We start from the raw sequence: 20,811 nt of genomic DNA on the forward strand, positions 1-20,811 counted from the left end.
GGATGACTGGTTAATTCTAGCACGATCCAGGGAACTAGTGGTTCAACATCAAGATATTGTTCTCGCCCACATGAAGAGCTTGGAGCTCAGGTTGAACCTCAGAAAAGTATGATTTTCCCAATGCAGTGGACAACTTTTCTAGGGGTTATAAGGATTCAACTATGATGAGAGCGTTTCTATCCCCAACATGCGTAGGGTCAATCCTATCAACACTGAGCAAGATAAAGCTGGATCTTGGGAGACTATTGGAGCTTATGGGCCTATTGCACAGGAGACCATTCAGTGGTGGCTGAGAAGTTGGGGGTTTTGTCCAAGGACGAAACCTCCAGAGAGTAATCAGTGTCACGTGGCAATGCCTACGTGCTCTGAGTGTCCCCGGTTTCTAGCCTTTGGTCACACTCTAGGGGTGTCTCCTTAGCGCAAGATAGTAATGACAGACACCTCCCTCATGGGCTGGAGCACGGTCTTAGACAGCTGTCCACCTCACGGTCTCTGGAGCGGCCCTCAACTGGAGCGGCATATAAATTGCCTAGAAATGTGGGCCATATTTCTAGCACTGAAATTCTTTCTTCCTCAATTGAGAGGTCACGATGTGTTTACAGACAACACAGCGCTGGTCTCATATATTGACCACCAGGGAGAATTATGTCCGTGCCCCCTGTTCAGGCAGGCGCAACTAATTCTTCTTTGGGCAGAAGGAAAGTTTGTCAGTGAGTGCAATGTACATTCTGGGAATATGGGGGCAGACATCCTGTTGAGGCAGGGGCTGAGGCCCAGGAATTGGTGGCTCCATCCACAAGTGGTGGAGTCCATATGGTGAGGTTTGGCCAAGTGGGACTGCATGTGTTCGCCTCTGATGAGATAACACACGGCCCGCTGTGGTTCACCCTCACTCCTCCTGCCCAATTAGGACTGGATGCCATGGTGCACATGTGGCCGAGGTCACATCTGTATGCTTTTCCCCCAATCTATCTGCTCCCATAAGTTCTAGCGAGAGTTTGCCAAGGCAGTCTATGTCTGCTGCTAGTAGCACCTTATTGGCCAGCTCAAATATGGTTCTCAGAGATAATATCCTTGGGAGATTCCCATCCACAGGGATCCACTGTAGACCCAGTGAACTGTGCAATAGCTACAGTCCTGGAGTTCTTATAAGAACGTTTCTCAGGAGGGTTGGCTCCTTCTACAATCAGGGTTACGTGGCCGCTGTTTTGGCCAGCCACGCCCCGGTTGATGGAGCCTCTGTGGGGCAACATCCTCTAACTTCGAGGGTTATGCGTGGAGTCAGGCGGCTGAGGCCCATCTGCAGGCCACACATACCTTCCTGGGACCTTTCTGTGGTCTTGGAAGGTCTGTCAGGCCCCATTTGAGCCCTTAGAGTCAGCCTCTGAGAATCTTCTGACTCTAAATGTAGCTCTTCTACTGGCCCTGACATCTCTCAAGCGAGTGGGATGTCTACAAGCTCTCTCTGTTGCCCCTTCCTGCCTTGACTTTGCCCCTGGATTAGCCAAGGCCTTCCTATATCCTATGCCGGATTATATTCCTAAAGTGCCTACATCGGCTTCCCCCCCCCGTGGTGTTGCAGGCTTTCTGCCCTCCTCCATTCCCCACACTGGAACAAGAGAGTATGCACCTGCTGTGTCCAGTAAGGGCTCTCTATACTTATATCCACCGCTCCGGCCAGTGGCGTAAATTGGAGCAGCTGCTGGTCTGCTTTGGCAGTGACAGTAGAGGTGATGCTGTGTCAAAGCAGCACATCTCTAATTGGATAGTGGAAGCAATCTCTATTGCTTATGAGCCGCGCGGTCTCGCTACGCCTCTGGGCATAAGGGCTCATAGCACTAGCGCAGTCGCCTCCGTGAAGGCTTTGTCCAAAGGGGTATCCTTACAGGATGTGTGTGCTATGCCCCACACATTCATTTGATATCACAGCCTGGATATTCTTTCCACCCCGGGCTCGAGTGTCTTGCCGTGACCCTCGGGCTTGTATCTTTTTGAACTGGCCATACCCTCGGTATGACGGAGTGGGTATTCTCGTTCCCATAGTGTTATGAAAAATTCAATGTGGAAGTTAACGTCTGGGTTACGCCTGTAACCCTGTTCCCTGAGAAGGGAACGAAACATTGCGTAGCTTTGTCATACCAGGGCAGGCCTGTGAATTGTGTCTTAGCTTCAGATAATAGAGGCTGATGGCGCGATTCACAGGTGCCATATTTATATCACGCAACGCGCTTAATTGCCACGTCACCTGATAATGGCAGGCCTATAAATAGGCATGATTTTACACAAGCTTCAGATGCCGGTCACGCGCAAGAGGCGCTCCCATAGTGTTATGCTAAACGCAACGTCTCGTTCCCTTCTCAGGGAACAGGGTTACATGCGTAACCCAGAAGTTTCCTATGTAAGGTATTTTATCCAGCTTTGGTTTCCCTGAGGATTCACCATTGGGTTTCTAGCCAATATCATCCAGAATCTCAAGTTAACCTAGAGTGTTTTCACCATTCCTTAAAATCAATGGTCTGAAAATGTTTCTTCGAAACAGAAAAAGATTGGTATGAAGGTGTTCTTTTTATATGTTTGCTGTACGAGAAGCCATAGAAGAATCCCTTGGTTTTTGTCCTGCTGAGAAAGTGTTTGGAAATTCAGTCCAGCGTCCATTAAATTTTTTAACAGAAGATCTCCTGTCTGGGAAAAATTTTGTATTTTGTAATGTGTTGGATTATGTTAGTCACACGTGTAAAAGGTTGCACAAAGCTTGTAATTTGGCTAGAGAGGCTCTACAGATTTCTCAGTCCTGAATGAAAAAAGGTTATGACATAAGGGCAAAGCTTAGAAACTTTCAGCTCGGCGATCAGGTGTTGATTCTTTTGCACATTCAGGTTCTTCCTTCTCTGGAAAACCCAATGATTGTATTCAGATGAAATTTTCAGACTTTGGTATTGACTCAAAAAATCCACATATAATGAAATCCAAACATGCAAATCCAAATTACCTCCATACCAATACACTGTATTACCACACCGCAACTTTACAGAAACATCTAAACAAAGGATACAGATGAATTTATCTCTATTGACCAAGCCGGTGGCGATGGTGGCAAGGAAAAACTCCCTAAGAAGAAACCTTGAAAGGAACCAGACTCAGAAGGGACCCCATCCTCATCTGGGTAACAACAGATAGTGTCAAAGTAATGGGAAGATCATTATGGTTTTAATATGAAGTCTGTTTTGTTGAACTAAATCCACTGTTCACTCAAGGAGACTTGAGTGCAAAATTGTATGTGGTAATTGCAGTCCTAAGGCCATAGCAGCAACCATAATCCCAGCAACCACAGTGAAAATGTCAATGTGAAGTTGAGGTCAAAAACCATTTCCATGGTACTACAAGCAGCACCATCCTCAGCAGTCTCCAGGCTGCACTGCTTGGGGTCATCCTCAGTGGCAAAATGTAGCCTCCAGTTGATGGGAGCTCCATCCAGAGGTAGGTCAGGCAGGTCCGGAGAACAGAAAGGGTCAGGATAACTGGCATGTGTGGCTCGGCAGAAGGAAAGAGGGAGGTAAAGAGAGGGAGAGACTGTTAGGTATGCTTACTATCCTGTAATGGATGAGACTGTGTACTTTGTGTAAAAGAAAATCTATTCATCGTAAGCTTGAGTAAACAAATATGATGCTTCATTTCTCCTCCATATTTTCTAAAAATCTCTGAACTTTTCTATCCCTTAAAAAAAGAGGAAACAAAAGAGAAAGAAAGAATGAGCGAGAGAGAATTCAGAAAGTGTGTTACACCTTGCTCCCATTTCATCATGTGAGGAGACGGACATGCTTTCTGTGTGAAGTGTTTAGGGTTGGAGCATGCCACAGCAGCTCTCAAGGGGTCTGACTGTGAGCATTGTGAATGTTTTACGATTAGGCAGCTCCGCTTGCAACTCGCTCTCTTCTCATCCGAAGGGAGATGGATTTCAGAGCCTCGAGGATCTGGGCCAGCCACTGCCGAGGCATCCAGCCGGCTCAGGTCCTGGGGATCTCGGATGGATCTGGAAGAGGAGCCGGAGACGAGCGCGGCTCTATCTCTTGCTCTGTCATCTAGGTACTGCTCTCCACCTGACCTTGGCGCTCACGTCGTGACTCCTCCTTCCCCTTTGGGAAGCCAAAACACCCTCGGCAACTCCGAGGAGTCTGTAGGGGGTGCCATTGCACCAAAATCCGAGAGCAGCACTCAAGCATATAAAGAGCTGCTTGAGGTGCTTACTAGGGCAGTTGAAAAGCTGAATATAGACTGGCATGAGGAAGAAGAAGTGGCTCGTAACAGGCTGGATGAGCGCTTCCTCTCCAGTGAAAATAAATATAAATCTCCCTCACACCACAGAAAAAGTGAGCAGCACGGCTATTTAGCGATGCTGAAGGTGGAGAAGGTGCTTGCAAGCCACCTCTCTCCATTAATGGCAGGTAATTTATCCAGAGGGATCTCTTCATCAGTGGCAGGTAATCCATCCACAGGGATCTACTGTTTCAAGCCAGAGGGCTGATTTATCACCCTCGGCCGGAACTATGGAAACTGTGGGTCTGGCCCCTGAGGGGCACCAGCTCATAGATTCTGGTCTCACAACTGAGGTTGAAGAGACCATGTTGAAAGCTAGAGCACCATCCACAAGGAAATTGTATGTGCTCAAGTGGTGGCTTTATGTCTTGTGGCATAAGGAACGTCAGCTAGACTCAGTGAACTGTGCAATAGCTACAGTCCTGGAGTTCTTACAAGGACGTTTGGGGCAGGGTTGGCTCCTTCTACAATCAGGGTTTATATGGCTGCCATTTTGGCCAGCCACCCCCCTGTTGATGGAGCCTCTGTGGGGCAACATCCTGTAACTTCAATGTTTATGCATGGTGTCAGGCATGAGGCCCATCTGCAGGCCACGCATATCTTCCTGGGACCTTTATGTGGTCCTGGATGGTTATCAGGGGCCCCATTTGAGCCCTTAGAGTCAGTCTCTGAGAATCTTCTGACTCTAAAGGTAGCTCTTCTGCTGTCCCTGACATCTCTCAAGCTAGTAGGAGATCTACAAGCTCTCTCTGTTGACCCTTCCTGCCTTGACTTTGCCCCTGGATTAGCCAAGGCCTTCTTGTATCTTATGCTGGATTATATTCCTAAGGCGCCTACAACGGCTGCCCAGCCTGTGGTGTTGCAGGCTTTCTGCCCTCCTCCGTTCCTCACACCGGAATAAAAGAGGATGGATAATTGGATGGATAATTGGATAGTGGAAGCAATCTCTATTGCTTATGAGCCGCGCGGTCTCGCTACGCCTCTGGGCATAAGGGCTCATAGCACTAGCACAGTCACCTCCTCAAAGGCCTTGTCCAAAGGGGTATCCTTACAGGATGTGTGTGCTGCTGCAGGGTGGTCTACACCACACATATTCATTCGATATTACAGCCTGGATATTCATTCCACCCCAGGCTCGAGTGTCTTACAGTGACCCCAGGCTTGGGTCTTTTTGAACAGGCCGTACCCTCAGTATGATGGAGTGGGGTATTCTCATTCCCACAATGTGAAGCTCATGCAACGTTGCGTTCCCTTTGAAAGGGAACATGTGGGTTACACATGTACAGAGGCAAAATTACAAAAATCTACTCACTGTCCAAATAAATGCCTTGTAACTCACCAACACATGTTCAACAGCTTTAAGATTCTCAAGTAGCTTTTGTGTACATCACTGTTGAAAGGGATGAAACATAACAGTAGGAACTGCGGAATGTACAGAGGGGTGACAAATTCAAGGAAAAAGCAACATAAAATATCAGTTCGTAGTCAGGTGTTGGGCCACCACAAGCTAACAAACCAAAACACTTGAAATATATTTGACAAGTCTTTGGAACTGTGCTTGAGGAATGAACACCATTCTTCCAAAAGATATTACCTTAATCAATTTTGATGGAGAGCACTTATCACACAACAGAAGTTCACATAAAAAGCCACAGCATATGACTGATCATTTCCAAACAACGATAAACTAAGTGACCATCAGTTTATGCTTTTTTAAATAAAATACAAAATGGGAGAATATCCAACCCTGTGATGGTGCAGTTACATTGCTCAGCACGTGCAAGGAGATAACACATGCTCTAATTCTCAGTCTCAATTAAGGCTGGAATATCTTACACAGAACATGGACATAACTGAATAAAATGCATACCTGGGACAAACACGACCAAAGACTGGTTAAGGTACAGTGGACTGATGTTGCTTGGAAGTCTTAAATTAAACAAACAGTGTTACAAAACAGGGTGGGAGCAGAAGCAGGTGCAGATCAGCATTTCCATCCATCCATCCATCTTCTACTGCTTACGCCTTCTTCAGGGTCACGGGGGAACCTGGAGCCTATCCCAGGGAGCATTGGGCACGAGGCGGGGTACACCCTGGACAGGGCACACTCACATACACACTCACACACCCATTCATACACTATGGACACTTTTAGACACGCCAATCAGCCTACCATGTATGTCTTTGGACTGGGGGAGGAAACCAGAGTACCCAGAGGAACCCCCTGCAGCACGGGGAGAACATGCAAACTCCACACACACATGGCCCCAGCGGGAATCGAACTGCCCCAGACCCTGGAGGTGTGAGGCGAACGTGCTAACCACCAAGCCACCGTGCGCCCCAGATCAGCATTTTTATTTTGAAATTTAAATCAATTAACAGGAAACGTGGTCTCTACTGGACAAGATTAGCGGGTTAAACATAAAACAGAAGTCAAGGCATCGAACGAGAACAGGACACGGAACTAAGACCGCTTGGCATGTGTAACGTCTTCACCATTACACTCAAAGGTTCAAATAATACTGCGCAAAGTACAACGTAACATGAGGGGTTTAAATAGCAAACACAATCAAACTAAAATACAGACACCTGGGGCAAATATAGACACACCCTCGAACATAAACCAGTACCTGAACAGGAAGAGAACAAAACCAAAACAAAGGCACGTGTCCATATTAAACAGTCCTCTCTATGTAATCTTGTGCACGTGCGCGCTCTGCAGCAGTCTGTGCACTTCGACGCCACAGAGCCATTTGCCAGCAGGAGCGTAACAGAACACCCCTCCAAAGGCGCTCCTCCCGGAGCACCAACGGGCACCCCCCTCCGACGGCGGTCCGGGGCCCCTGTGTGATCTGTCTCTCGATGTATCGGAAAACAGGGCGGCTTCCACCAAGCAGCAGACAGGCGGAGCACCACCCCCAGTGGGACTGAAGCTCAGAGCGACGTCCCCAGCGGGGCTGGAATGCTGGGCGGCGTCCTCAGCGGGGCTGGAATGCTGGGCGTCCTCCCCAGCGGGGCTGGAAGGTTGGGCGACGTCCTTAGCAGGACTGAAAGGCTGGGCAACGTCCTCATATGAACAGGTAAACAGAGCGCTGTACTCAGCGGAGCAGGAAGGCCAATTGACTTCCTCTGCGGAGCAAGAAAAGAGAGTGACGTCCTCATCGGCGCAGGCAAACAGCGCACTGTACTCAGTGGGGCAGGCAAACGGAATGCCATACTCAGCAGAGCAGTCAAACAGAGCAGCGTACTCAACGGTGCAGGAAAGCAGAGGGACCTCCTCTGCAGGGCTGGAGCTTGGAGGGTCGTCCTCTGCGGGACAGGACAATGAGACAGCTTCCTCAGCCGAACAGGACCGCAGGACAGCTTCCTCAGCAGGACAGAGCAGCGGGACAACTTCCTCAGCTGAACAGGGCAGTAGGACAGCTTCCTCAGCTGAACAGGGCAGTAGGACAGCTTCCTCAGCAGGACAGAGCAGCAGGACAGCTTCCCCAGCAGGACAGGGCAGCGGGACAGCTTCCTCAGCAGGACAGGGCAGCGGGATAGCTTCCTCAGCAGGACAGAGCAGCAGGACAGCTTCCCCAGCGGCAGAGACCTCCCCGCGGGTCTCTGGCTGGAGCTCTGAGGTCGACCTGTTGACCTCAGGCGGAGGCTCCGAGGTCGGCATGTTAACCTTGGGCTGGGACTCCGATGCTGCGACCTCCGGCTGCTTCCGTTGCGCAGTGTATTTCTTGTACATCCGGAAGGCCCAGGAAGTCAGGTGGCTTGGCTACCCCCATAGTGTAGGGTTGTCCCCCAGCAGCGGGGAGCCCCAGTAATCTGTGTAGCTCGGCTGCCCACATAGCGCAGCATAGTTCTCTGGCAGCGGGGGCGGGGGAAACTGCGCGGGGGGCGGCGTGGCGCATGGCCCGGCTTGCGGCCGAGGCGCTCTTTGATCCAGAAGGCGGCTCAAACGCTTCTCAAAGCGCTGTACATAAAATAAGCAGTACACAGAAAAAATAAAACATTATAAAATTTAGTAAGAATAACAACATTAATAATAATAATAAAAGTAGACATCAACAGTCAAATGCAAGTTTAAAAAAGTGTGTCTTTAGTTGAGCTTTAAAAATGCCAAAGGTCTGAGCTTCCCTGAGTTCAGGAGGAAGAGAGTTCCAAAGGGAAGGAGCAGAGACCGAAAAAGCCCCGTCACCCATAGATCTTAAGCAGGTTTGTGGAACAATTAACAGATTACACTGTGACGAGCGCAGTCTGCGATTTGGGGTGTAAGTAATTGATAAATCAGATATATAATGAGGAGCCAAGCCATGTAATGCTTTGTATGTCAACATCATAATCTTAAAATCAACATGGAGCCTGTATATATCATACATTTGACTCAATCAACAGAATCTACATGCTGATGGATGAAATAAGTAACCTTTTATGTGAGTTAAGCTTCAAACTTGTGAATGAAAACAACCATAATTCATATTTTTACAACTGAGCAATCATCCGAGCAACTTACCAACAGCAAGAGATGTAAGACTCTGCTATGCGTCACATAGTGCCACTCCGCGGTATAAAGTATGCAAATATATGCAATTATAGTGGTGCAACAGCCAGTGGTAAGTTTTACCAATTTCATCATGAATTTAACAGTAATATTTGAACTTTACACTAGCAAGATGTCTCCCACAGAGCAACCATCTGTATGTTTGCACCCATCAGAACATTCCCTTTACTCACTCACTTGCACTCACTCCATCGCTCCAATTCTGTGTTCAGCATTGTTTCTCACAAACATGCTCCAAATCTGCAAATGCATCATTTGCATTTGACATTACCAGGGAACAAGTTATGTCTCCCACAGACAAGAATTGGTATTAAAATATACAAGACTTCAAAAAAAGATTATAGATAAATGGGTTAAATAAGGACACAAGGAACAAATGAACCAAATGAACAAAACAGGAAGCTATGATCATGGGCTCTTTCGCTCTCTCTCTCCCTCTCTCTCTCTCTCTTATATCATATTGCAACACAGTGGCAAGCTACACAGTGGCAAACTTCAGAACACAAAGAGTATGAATAATATTCAATGCTCAAATGTAGACGTCTTGTATATGAGCATCATAAAAGTGAAATTAACTGAACCATCCATAATGAATGCTTCATAACTCCATGCTGTCATTATTAATAGGCTTAACATTTTATTAGGCTGTAGGGGAAAAATAAAAAGGCCACAAGTACCAAGGGAGGAGCAGTCTAATTATCATTTATCTTGAAGCAACAAAATTTAGTGCACTCATGCTTTGAGCGCCTACATCAAGTCAGGCCTAAAAGTCTGAGTCTAGTATGGAACTTTGTTTTTAAAAATATATATATTCTTAAGAAGACTCCATTATTCCTTTCTTTCTTCAGTCTCCATGTCAGGTGTTGTAGATTTATAAATTGTGGCAGTAAATTGATTAAGGATTAAAATGATCAGGAATTCAGAGATACCATGTGAACTTAACCTGATAATGTAAACTGTGTTTAATAGCAGTATTACTCAGGGCATGGTTGGTATCATTTATATCCATATTTCATGATGAACAATGTGGTGATATCATAAATATCATAGATTTACAAAACAACATGTACAATATATGTTGCAATGTGTGCTCTTTCTTCAGACACACACACACACACACACACATATATATATATATAATATATATATATATATATATATAATATATAATATATATATATATATATATATATATATATATATATATATATATATATATATATATATATATATATCCACACACACACATGCTGGCACCCCCTGGTTTTCATGGGAGACATTTTGCCTTTTGTTCCCACTGACTCATTCTCAGGAAATTAATGAACATACAGTTCCTTAGGGTGAGCTAATCAGCTGGGGCTCAATCCTGCCATAAAACATACCATTTCTTTTCCATTTGATATCCTGGTCACTATACATTTCAAAGAGTCTCAGGGGTATTAGATTATGCTTGGTAGAACCCAAGGGTGGCTTGTAAAACCAGGAGAGGCTTGTAACATCAGAGGGCCTTTTTGGCATCAAGCACTTTTTATCATCAGAGATACTTTTTCCATCACACATCCTATGTTCGTGATGCTAATCAACATTTGTTTCTATTTTATGTGTAACTTCCTTTGTGATTTTGTGTAAGAAACTCATTTGTTATTTCTATCTCTAAATACTCAATGGTTTTTCTGAAAAAGTATGATGCACTAAGAGTGCATGACCATGTTTTGTATGGTTACTAAAAATAGTTTCTTAAGCTAAAGTTATAGCACGTTAGACATATTTGAAGTCAACCTCTGACTAAGCTAAAAGAAAAGGCTAATACTTGCAAGTTTAAACAGAATCTCTGACAAGTAAAATAGGAAAGGCCTAGGCTTGCTCATTGATAGAAACCTTTGTGCTAACAACACAATGGTTTAATAACGTAGCTATATAAACGCCTCTGATGTAGGAACATAATTTTAATGAAAGCTTTGCTTGAAGCTGCTTTAGAGTAAATATTATTACAACACTTAAATTTTGCACTTCTAGCACTAAGTAGAAGATTATTCTATGGCATGTCTGCCTGCAGAGATCACATTAGGTATAGAGCCTAAAGCCTTCTGCATAAATATGTCCTAAAACATCATCAGATTTTCACACAAGTCCTAAAAGTAGATAAAGAGAATCTAATTAAACAAATGAGACAAAAATATTATACATGGTCATTTATTTATTGAGGAAAATGATCCAATGTTTCATATCTGTGAGTGGCAAAAGTATGTGAACCTTTGCTTTAGGTATCTGGTGTGACACCCTTGTGCAGCAATAACTGCATCTATACATTTACAGTAACTGTTGAAATATAACTACATGGGAAAATGTAAGTCACAAGGAGAGCAGTGACTTACATTTCTCCACGTAGTTATAGTTGTAGTCATATTATTACTTTTATTGCTACATGAGTAATTATTTTTACTATTTTAAAAAAGTAGTTTTACTTTTACTTGAGTAAAAATTTTGGCTACTCTTCCCACCTCTGGCAGTGTGACCTTAAAGGGTCCTTGGTTTTTTACAAGTTCGCCTGTGTTAGGTGACTTAAGGTATGGAATTTTGTGTTCAGGTCCAGAATGTACTTAATTTCATTTTTGCTATTAGAAGTTTCCTCCTCCCAATTTAATAAGTTTCTCTAAAGACATTGTGGAACGATTCGCCGTCCACTATGCAGTACAGGTGAAAACACGAGTTAGGAATTTTAGCAAAGTATACTCACGCTGGTTCAGCCAAGTCTCCTTTCAGGTTCAAAATATCACACAGAATCAGTGAGTGAGGAAAAGCAAAGGTCCAATTTTATTTAGCCCAATACATGAGATCCAAACTGTTTGAGATATCCCAAAGAATGATCTGACTAACCTGGAGCGGGGCTCCCCTTTTATACAATTTTCTTATGAGCCTCCGCCCCCTTGTTCTATTTCCCAATACCAATATGTTTGACTATTTTTACTCTCCGTTCCCCTTATGTCCGTATTTGTACAGTTTCCAACGACCCTTATGTTTCATCATTGCCCCATCTCAGCAACCCTTATAATCGTGTTCTACCTATTTTTCCTAACCCTTAGGTTCCTGTTTTAGCCCTCTCTCAATCCCCTTAGGATCGACCCAGCCCGGGTTGGGTTTTTTAAAACCGTACTTCCCGTTTTGTCCATCACTTGGCTTCCGGTCGTAGGACAAAGAGGGTCTCTGTTGTTCTTTTGGCTTGTCTTTGGATATTTTCCCCTGAATCGATTATGGGTGAGTGTTCCAGATTATTTACAATTATCTGTGACTTTCATGTTTTATTGCCCTTTTTCTGGTCTTGTTTTCAGTCTTCTTTCTCCCTTACCTTCTGTGTGTGTGTGTCCATAGCTCTATAGATAGCTCCCTGCTTTTGCCACATTCCCTTCCTTTTTTGGTGACCCATTTACTACTTAATGCTGCATGTTATTTTGGCTACTAGTAACCAGGTGCACATGTCCCAGGGGTGAATGCCTACTTTTCATGCCTCTCTTATCTCTGTTTTTGGTATGCAGCTCACAACGTGGGACTTGGTTTCCTATTCGCTGCCCTAAAGGGACTGGAGGGCTTTGATCTCAACACTAGATACCAGCTGTCTCACCTATTTGCAGACCTTGCTCTTTTGGTTGATGTCCTACGCACTCCGTCCACAACGTCTACCTTTCCTCCCCCTTTGCGGTATCGGCTTAGCCCAGCTGCTACCCGAGTTGATGCCTCCACTCAGACGGGTCCTGTCGCCAACACACCTTCTTTGTACTTTGCTGATGACTATGAGGCAATGGAGAACATGGATTCCCCCAGTTCGGAGTATTCTGATGACCCGTTGAGTCCAATTCCCTCTCCAGGGCATACCTCTTACCATCAGTCTTTTTCTCCCTCTTATTCCCCTGCCAGTCCCTCTTACTCTCCTACCAGCCCCCCTTATTCCCAATAAACGCGGTGGTTGGCTTTTATCCCCTGTGTCCTGTGGTTGTTTTCTTGTTTTCCATATTCAGTATACCTACTTTAGTTACAACAACATCTAAGATGCCATGAGGTTTTCACATGTACAATAGCTCGAATGTGGAAAATTCCATGGAGGCTTGTGGGACCTCTTCCACTGCAAACAACAGAGGTATAAGCCACTTACTGTATATGGTGGGAAGGGAACCTAAAAAAAAATAAAAAGAATTCAACTTTTTTTTAAAAAAAAAGTCAACATTAAAAAGGTAAACTTTAAAAAAAACAGAAGTCAATTTGAAAAAATAAGGCAACTTTTTTTTGTAAATGTCAACTTTAAAAAATCAAGAAGTCAATAAACAAAACACCAGAAAAAAGAGGAGCGACTTTAAATAAAAGCTGCCATACAGTATTGGATTATACGTTATTGCACGCTGTATGAGGGTACATGCCTGTACAGTATAAGATTATACATTATTGCATGCATTTAAATGTTGCGTACGACATTGACACACATTGCATTTTTACTGAGCATGTATAATCCTATACTGTACCCTCATACAGCATGCAATAGTTTTCAGATATTCTTTACATGCTTTGTGACTGTTTTATTTAAGTATAAATGAATTGGAAATAAATACTGTTAGGATTTGAGATTCTTCAAGTTACAATTTTTAACAAGAGTGAACGAGAAAGTACACAAAAAGACGATGCCCTCGCTCCGCCACACACTTCCAACTTCCGAGTTGCCAAATGACACACAGACACACAAAATTCAAGAAAATTTAAAAAATGGCAAGATCACTCATTTATTCAAAGAAAGGCATAGCATACATCATTCTTGACACAACGGAGACAAAGGCGGAAGGGCATATTTGCAGGAAGCATATCAAAGTAAGAGAGGAACAACTCCATATATGGTATTTAAGAAGTCATGGAATGCGTGCAGTATTGTTGGGGAAGGTATGTAAATGTGTGCAAATGTTATTCTGGGAGACAAAGGAATGCACAAATGGTGAGGGGCTTTATCTGTCTGTACCTGGTTGGGAAGAGTTACAGAGGAACAAAGAAATAAAGGTGTTAACACAGGAACAAAGAGGCAAGAGCTGTTCACAGTAAACTTATATAATACACAATTGCATATTCCATTAAACAATTTAGTGACTGATTAATAAAATAAGTTAAAATGTAGAGCTTATTTGTGGTGTAAGGAATGCAAAGGGTCAAGGGTGTGTCCTCTCCTCTCCATGGGTTTTGGCTAATGTGGTACTGCTGTGACTGGTGCGGTCTCTCCTTACTGCAAATGTGTCAAACTCAACGAGAACGTGATAGGTGCATGATTGTCTTAACATACGTTTTTGCTGTTCTCATTCCCAACTCGTAAAATACCAACGCCCCTAGGCGTCTGATACTGACGCAAAAGGGACCCTTCCATGTCTGTATGAAACGCTCTGGGTTCTCAACTGACTCCAATGTAAACCCATCCGCGGCAGTAAGAGACGCTCAGACCAGACGCTCCAACCATCCATTCACTCCAATAATAAACCGATCACGGCGATACATGACGCTGTGAGTTTCAATCTGATTGGAGAATCACCGGTGTCATCGGTGGTCGAGGATTATGGGTAATGTAGGCCTTTCCGCTATCCAAAACATACGAATAAAACTTTATTTCTCAGAATCGAAGGAGAAAAAAATCATACTGAGGGCCACATAAACTATAGCTGCTGCAAAGTCACGTGAAGGCGATTTGGAATTGAGAAATCTCCACAAATTAACCTCAACATGTCCAAGAAGAGAAAAAGTGATGCACAAGGAAGGCAGTTTCACGAACCATGGGAGAACAAATACATGTTTGTACTTCAAGGTGAAAAACCAGTATGTCTTTTGTGTTATGAGGCAGTGTCAGTCGTGAAAGAGTACAATCTACGTCGGCATTCTGACACCAAACACGGAGCTAAGTACGGTCAATTTAGCCTCCAAGAAAAACAAAGAATTGCAGCAGAATTAAAAGGCAAACTGCAGTCGCAGCAGAATGTGGAATTAGCAGGAAATTTAGTAACACAGCTGGCCGAAGAGACACGCAGCTGTCTATCTTTTTCATCAGCTGTGGATGAAAGCACAGACAACATGGATACAGCGCATGTATCCATTTTAATTATTGGCATGAAGCTGGACCTCTGTGTCACTGAGGAGCTCTTGGATGTAGCTGCCATGCATGGGACCACAACGGGCCGGGACATTTTTGATGCAGTGGAGAAGTCCGTAAGTAAAAATAAATTGCCGTGGGAAAAGTTGGTGGGACTAACTACAGATGGTGCACCTGCGATGTGTGGAGGAAAAACAGGCTTGGTTGGACTAATGAAGGAGAAATTGCAAAAAAGTAACTGTCACATGCCCCTGATAATGTATCACTGCATCATCCATCCAGAAGCTCTGTGTGGAAAGGTTCCACATCCACAAGGTGGGGCTGGATGATATTATGACCACGGTCATGAAAATAATGAACTTTATTCGGGTGCGTGGCCTGAATCACCGCCAGTTCCAACTGTTCTTGCAGGAGGGGGGCTCAGAGCATGGAGATATGCCATACCATACAGAAGTAAGGTGGCTGAGTAGGAGCATTTTGTTTTGTGTTTATTTCCAGAACATGATCTATGAATGAGGATGTGTGTGAGATGGTATCTCAGGGTGAGGACGGATCTATTTGATGTGTTCAAGGACAGGCAGCATCACCTCATTGTTGTTGTTCTTTTTGTAAAATGCTAATTCTGTAATACATGTTGGTTGTGCCATAGTCACCCCCCCTTGACTGTGTTGAAAAAAGTTCTGAATGAAGTTAAGGGTTAATATCATAACTTGTTTATAATATTTTTCTTTATTTGCTTAAATAGTTTGAACACTGATTCAAGTAATGTGGGTTTCAAACTGAACATTTATTTTTACATCTGTGCAAATGCATATGCAATATTTGTAAGTTGAATACATAATAAATACAGTAACAGTTATTTAACAATATAATAAGGTGTAATTTAATTTATTTTAAATTACATTGCATTTTGTTACATTCATACTGTTAATGTGGCCCATCGAGGGCAACCATTATGCTGATGTGGCCCTCGGTGAAAATGAGTTTGAGACCCCTGCCTTACTGGGTTTTGGCTAATGTGGTACTGCTTTGACTGTTGTGGTTTCTCTGCTTTTTCACTTAATTGTTTTCATCTATGTCTGGCATTACCATATGGCAAATACGATTAGCTCCCCAATACCATCCTTTGACAAACATAATTGGAATAATGGGTCTCTGAACCAAGGGAAGGGGGTCAATATCAAAAGTAACAGTCAGTATCTGGTGGCCTCCAGCTGCTTTAAGTACTACAGTGCATCTCATCCTCATGAACTGCACCAGATTTGTCAGTTCTTGCTGTGAGATGTTACCCCACTCTTCCACCAAAAGGCATTTGCAAGTTCTTGATCATGCTTGGGGGGACACTTGGTTACATGTAATTTTCCACTGCATGGACGATCAGCTGTCCTTCCTGTCTCCCTGTAGCACTGTCGTAGGCATCTTACATTACAGACGTTGCAGTTTATTGCTCTGGACACATCTGCAGTCCTCATGCCTCCCTGCAGCAGGCCTATGGCATGTTCTCGAAGGTGAGCAGGCACACTAGGCATGTTTCTTCTGTGTTTTTCACAGTCAGTAAAAATGTCTCTTTAGTGTCCTAAGATATTGTAACTGTGACCTTAATTGCAGGGGGCATGGTGGTTCGATTCCTGCCACGGCCCTGTGTGCGGAGTTTGCATGTTCTCCCCATGCTTTGTGAGTTTTCTCTGGGTATTCTGGTTTCCTCCCCGGTCCAAAGACATGCGTAGTAGGCTGATTGGCATGAATGGAATGTGTGTGTGATTGTGCCTGGCGATGGATTGGCCCCCACCTTGTGCCTTATGGTCCCTGGGATAGGCTCCAGGTTCCCTGCAACCCAGTAAGGATAAGCGGTACAGAAAATGGATGGATGGATGGACCTTAATTGACTACCGCCTGTAAACTGTTGATGTCTTAAGGACAGTTCCACAGGTGCATGTGCAATAATTGTTCATGGTTCATTGAACAAGCATGAAAAATATTGTTAAAACCCTTTCCAATGAAGATCTGTAAAGCTTATTTGGATTTTACAAAATTATCTTTAAAATACATTCTCCTGAAAAAGGGATGTTTCTTTTATTTGCTAAGTATGCTGTATATGCACAAACACAAATCCTCACTGCCCCCTTTACACAAGGTGTTCCTCAGCGTGCTGTCCTTGGACTGCTGCTTTTTATTGTCTACATGCTAGTCTTTGGTCACATCATTCGGTATCATGGTCTTTATCACTGCTATGCTAATTACACACAGAACTACCTCATCACTAGCACTCACTCATCCCATTCACCTCAGCTCTTAGTTGCCCGTATCACTGATATAAAACAATGGATGACTTTCAATTTTCTAAAATGAAACTCTGCCAAAACTAAAGTAATGCGTATTGGCCTCCATATACTATTTATTTGAAAATTATTATTATCATGATGTCAATCTACCATAGGAGAGAAAGAAATATGTGATACTATGAGTATCCGATATAAAGACTTTTTTTTCATGAATATACAATATGAAGCACAGACTGTCATGGATTTCCCATCGCATTGAGTGCAGGAGCATTCGCCACACATGAACTGCCCGGAGTGCAACAGCACTCGCTTCTGGGTTGTCATTGACACTGTTTGCTATGACACATGTGCTTTGTCTTGGTTTCTGTCCTGTCTCTGCCCCTGTTATGTTATTGGTTCGTTCAAGTTCAAGTCGTTTTATTGTCATTTCAGCTATATACAGTTGGTACAGTACACAGTGAAACGAAACAACATTCCTCTAGGACCATGGTGCTACACAAAACAACACACTAAACCATATGATACATATAACTAATAAGATCCACAAACATTCTACATAAAGTGCATGTGCAGACGTGTGCTAACAACACAGGACAGTACAGTACTACTAAAACAGGACAATAGACACAGTAAGTGACAGTGTAGCGCCGAACAGTACACAGTTTTAGTGTGGAAGTGTCTGATATACAGGTGGTGCAAAAGATAGGTGCTAAGGAGTAACAATATGATTTTAAAATGGTTATAGTGGTAGCAGCCAGGTAAAGTGTATATAAAGTGTATATAGTTACAGTAAATTAGATACTATATTTTTATAATACAGTAGCAGCAAAAAATGCAACAGTGTCAATGCAGGAATGTGCAAATATTTCAATGGGAGTTGGATGGTGCTCAGTTCAGAGTGTGTGTGTGTGTGTGTGTGCGTATATCAGTCCAGTCTCTGATTATTGAGGAGTCTGATCTTTTGGGGGAAGAAGCTGTTACACAGTCTGATTGTGAGGGCCCGAATGCTTCGGTACCTTTTTCCAGATAGCATTAGGGTGAAGAGTGTGTGTGAGGGTCATCCTCAATGCTGGTGGCATTGCGGATGCAGCATGTGGTGTAAATGTCTGTGATGGGGCAGCCTCGGCTGTCTTCATTATCTGCTGCAGGGTCTTGCGATCCGATGAGGTGCAATTTCCGAACCAGACAGTGATGCAGCTGCTCAAGTTGCTCTCAATAGTTCTATAGAATGTGGTGAGGATGGGAGGTGGGAGATGGGCTTTCTTCAGCCTTCGCAGAAAGTAGAGACGCTGCTGGGCCTTCTTGGCTATGGAGCTGGTGTTGAGGGACCAGGTGAGGTTCTCCGTCAGGCGAACACCAAGAGATTTGATGCTCTTGACGATCTCCATGGAGGAGCCATCGATTTTCAGTGGAGAGTGGTCGCTCCATGCACTCCTGAAATCAACAACCATCTCTTTTGTTTTGTCCACATTCAGAGACAGGTTGTTGGCTCTGCACCAGTCCATTAGCTGCTGCACCTCGTCTCTGTATGCTGACTCGTCATTCTTGCTGATGAGACCCACCACGGCCGTGTCATCGGCGAACTTGATGATGTGATTGGAGCCGTGCATTGCTGCACAGTCGTGAGTCAGCAGAGTGAACAGCAGTGGACTGAGCACACAGCCCTTGGGCTTCAAAACCGGTTTGGAGGTCTGACGAGCAGTCTGTATGCTGGGATTAGCATAACAGAGATGTGGTCAGGGCACCGCCCTGTACGCGCCAGGGATGTTTGTGTAAAGAATATCCAGCGTGTTCACCCCCCTCTTTGCAAAGTCAACATGTTGATGAAATTTAGGGAGCACTGACTTGAGATTCGCATAGTTGAAATCTCCGCGATAATAAACAGTCCATCAGGGTGTGTGTTCTGCAGTTTGCTAATAGCCCCATACGGTTCACAGAGTGCCTCCTTAGCATTAGCGCTGCGGGAATGTTTACTCCGATTATCAGAATAGTAGTGAATTCCCGCGGCAAATAAAATGGTCTGCATCTAACAGTCACAAACTCCACCAGCGATGAGCAGTAACTAGAAACTAGCACCGAGTTCTTGAACAATTCCGTGTTGATGTAAACACACAAGCCACCACCGCGAGCCTTACCGCACAGAGCTGCATTTCTGTCGGCCCGAAACGAGGCAAGCCCATCTAGCTGAATGGCGGTGTCCGGAACACGGTCGCTGAGCCACATCTCAGTGAAAATGAAGACAGTCTCTAAACTCACGCCGCGTTGCCTGCTGGAGTTGGATGTAATCTATTTTATTGTACAGGGAGCAGAGATTGGAGAGCAGGATGGACAGGAAAGCTGGCCGGTTAGGGTTTGCTAACCGGCATCAGGCGACGCCGAGGACTGGAGGCCTGGTCTCTGCAGCAAGCAGAGATCGCGTAGCTTCTCTAGCAGATTATCATGCAGGTTGGTTGTTGCATGATTTCTGTATTTTAGCAGTGTCTGGGGATGATAACATAAACACTGTTTTTTCTGATGTCCATGTGCTGTAAAAAGATGGGTTACAGGACAAAAATAGAAAAAATAGCACCATTTGGATCTGGAGAGGCCGCTGTGTGCTACTGCCGCGCCGCCATCTTCTTCTGAATGTCTCAGCTGTTTTGTGTCATATCACAGCAAACCAGTGACTATATTTTCCATCCTGGACTTCGACCTACAAACATGGCCGCCATGGACTGCAATTCCCAGAACACTCGCATTCATTATAATCATGCACACTTGCATCCAATTCACAGCACTCACAACCACAGTATGAGGAGACTGGTTCTACACGATAACTTTGCAAAGTATTACGCGCAGTTGCTTAGTCTCTGTCGTATTTCTAAGCCTTATCTCGTGGTTGCTTTTCTGGTTATGGACTTTGTTTACCCTGTTGACTTCGATTCTCTGTTCTGCCTAGTTTAGCCTGTCTACCTGATCATTTGACCCTAGCCTGCCTTGGACTTTTTTTTCGGCCTGATCCTTTGTACTTCGTATTGTTTGATTAAACTGCCATACCTGCACTTGCTTCCGTCTCAGCCTCCATTACGTGACATTTTGTGTTATCTCTCCTTGATTACATTTAGTATTTAAACCCCTCATGTGTCTTTATTCAGGGCGAAGTATTGTGTGTTTCTGTGTTTTTATCGCCAGACCCGTACTGAGCCTTTGATCCTTGTTCCTCATTCTATGCTTTTAATGCTGTTTTGTCCTTTCATTTCTCCATTCTTGTCTAAGCCCTGTTTATGCCTGTTTGCTGATCACCTGACTCCTTGCTTGCTTTTTGATTATGTTTTTGCCTTTTGATTTGGAATTTTCTGCCTGTCTCTTTAATAAAAGCTTAAACTACACTTCCATTCATCTGATGCTCCATTACATGACACACACACAATTGCAAACACTTTATAAAATGTAATTCCTCGAGATTTCAGTAATGTGCTATACAATTACTGCCTGTACCAATATGTAGCTCTGCACAATTTGCCCCCTTCTACGCCATCCATTAATGAACACATCATGTCCATTAAGAAACACACATC

The sequence above is a fragment of the Ictalurus furcatus genome, chromosome 4 (genome assembly GCF_023375685.1).
Source record: "Ictalurus furcatus strain D&B chromosome 4, Billie_1.0, whole genome shotgun sequence".
In the NCBI taxonomy this organism is placed as follows: domain Eukaryota; kingdom Metazoa; phylum Chordata; class Actinopteri; order Siluriformes; family Ictaluridae; genus Ictalurus; species Ictalurus furcatus.